The sequence below is a fragment of the Bombus huntii genome, unplaced genomic scaffold, assembly GCF_024542735.1.
Source record: "Bombus huntii isolate Logan2020A unplaced genomic scaffold, iyBomHunt1.1 ctg00000101.1, whole genome shotgun sequence".
Lineage (NCBI taxonomy): Eukaryota > Metazoa > Arthropoda > Insecta > Hymenoptera > Apidae > Bombus > Bombus huntii.
Genome location: NW_026099355.1, coordinates 82,501 through 85,000, shown reverse-complemented (window position 1 = coordinate 85,000; position 2,500 = coordinate 82,501). Strand labels below are relative to the sequence as shown.

General features: G+C 50.2%; 1 non-coding gene across 1 annotated transcript; it reads right to left on the bottom strand.

Moving 5' to 3' along the window:
* Nucleotides 1-958: 958 nt before the first annotated feature.
* LOC126876893 (5.8S ribosomal RNA) lies at nucleotides 959-1,113 on the bottom strand. The gene has a single exon (XR_007694605.1). It is a non-coding gene; the product is annotated as a 5.8S ribosomal RNA (ribosomal RNA).
* Between the last annotated feature and the right edge of the window lie 1,387 nt (nucleotides 1,114-2,500).

Genomic DNA, 2,500 nt, shown 5'->3' with positions numbered 1-2,500 from the left:
CGTCAGAGCGCTCGAAGAAATCTCGCGTGTGCGTTCCCGGATCTACGGCTGATACTTTCGGGGCTTGTAAAAAAGCACAGAGCGTGTAAAACGCAACGACGACCCATCGATGCGACGGTCCTCGTTGTTGTCAGTCGCTTTCGCGAAGAGACGGAGTGGGCATTCGATCCCTGGGGCTGTACGAGAGTCTTAAGAAAAGACGGTAGATTATGGCAAAGTTTCGCACGCCATCGAGTTTAGGTTTTTTTTTTGGTTCTCTCTTCTCTCCTCTCTCGACCGAGTTCCCATATTTGCTTTCTCTCTCAGTCTCGCCAAATATAATATTCTTTTAAGACGACGTCGGGGGCGCGGACCTTCGTGCGTCGAACACCGGCAAACGTAGCATATATCGCCTGATATGAAAAAAAAATCGGTCACGAGGAGAACACTACGAGTATATACGTTCGATAACCGATACACGAAGCGGTGCATAAGCGGGCGGTCGCCCTCGTAAGGACGACTCACGACGCCGCGAGCACTCACGCAGGTCCGTGACCGGTTCTCTCCGCTCTTATTCGTATCCCTTCGTATACCTTCGTCCGACTCTGAAACGTTCTCTTATAATTTTTAAGAAGAACGACGGCGGGTTGTCAAGGCAAGAAGGGACAGAGAGAGACAGAGGTAGAGTTTCGTAGTCTCCCGTGAACACGATAGATTATATATCGAGCATGCGTACGACTTGCACGGTCTCTGCACGACCGCGACGAACGCCGACGAGCGTCCAACAATCGCTCGTACGTCGCGTATGTTCTCTCCGTCCGCTCTTATTCGTATCCTCGTTCTTGTACCTTCGTCCGACTCTGAAACGTTCTCTTATATAAAGAAGAACGACGGCGGGTTGTTAAGGCAAGAAGGGACAGAGAGAGACAGATACGGAGAGTAACGATACGCAACGCAAGCAGTCTTAGGTTTACGTGAGCAACCCTCAGCCAGGCGTGGTCCAGGAATTGTATCCGTGGACCGCAATGTGCGTTCGAAATGTCGATGTTCATGTGTCCTGCAGTTCACACGTTGACGCGCAATTAGCTGCGTTCTTCATCGACCCACGAGCCAAGTGATCCACCGTTCAGGGTAATCTTTTATAAATTTACAACAGTTCAATACTCAAATGTACTCTTCTCGGTTCTAGCGAAGCCGAGTTCCGTCACGTTCGACCAACGGGAATCGAACGCGCAGAAGTCGCCATAGGATTGACGACACAAAAACGTTCGAAAAAAAAGAAAACGACGAACGCGCGAAGATACGCGCGTTCGCCGGCCGGGCGTAAAGTACATTATGATATATAACAACCATCGAGATCGAAGCTCCGTTCGTCAGGAAACGACGGGGATATATACACCCGATTCTGAATCCTCTGTACAGCACACGATCTCGCGAACGAGTAAGCACGGTGGCTAGCCCATGTTATATATGTGTTTGATTCTACTCTCTCGTCCAATTATTCAAGAAACAGCGCGCGTGCATCTCTCCATCGTTCGGGTGATAGTAAAGATTCGATGGGATTCGCGCGGCCGTCCGCCTCGAGCGGTCTTTCGTCCCAATATCCAGAAGCAGAGTTTGAAAAACTCTAGCGACGGCACGGGTGTCCGACTCACGACATCGAGGTTTCGAAGCCGGCGATCCCCTCCGAACGGATGGCGACCACGCGACCGACTGAAAGCATGAAAAATCGACGAAAGATAGAACACATCTCCGTTCGGGTGGTGTTTTTTCTTTAAAAAAAAAAAAAAAAAACAAAAATTCGATGGGACTCGCAGCCATCGTCCTCGCGCGGTCTTTCGTCCCGATATCCAGAAGCAGAGTTTGAAAAACTCTAGCGACGGCACGGGTGTCCGACTCACGACAACGAGGATAGACAGCCGGTCCCCTCCGAACGGGTTATGCGACGATAAACTCGATGAAACTTTAGTCTCGTTCAGGTAGTGTGTGTCTTGTAAATCAAAAATTCGATGGGACACGCATCCATCGTCCTCGCGCGGTCTTTCGTCCCAACATCCAGAAGCAGAGTTTGAAAAACTCTAGCGACGGCACGGGTGTCCGACTCACGACAACGAGGATAGACAGCCGGTCCCCTCTGAACGGTATATTATATATGAGATGATAGACGACAAACTGGATGAAACTTTAAGTCTCGTTCAGGTAGTGTGTAAATCAAAAATTCGATGGGACTCGCATCCGTCGTCCTCGCGCGGTCTTTCGTCCCGATATCCAGAAGCAGAGTTTGAAAAACTCTAGCGACGGCACGGGTGTCCGACTCACGACAACGAGGAAAGACAGCCGGTCCCCTCTGAACGGTATATTATATGAAACTTTAAGTCTCGTTCAGGTAGTGTGTAAGTCAAAAATTCGATGGGACTCGCATCCGTCGTCCTCGCGCGGTCTTTCGTCCCGATATCCAGAAGCAGAGTTTGAAAAACTCTAGCGACGGCACGGGTGTCCGACTCACGACAACGAGGATAGA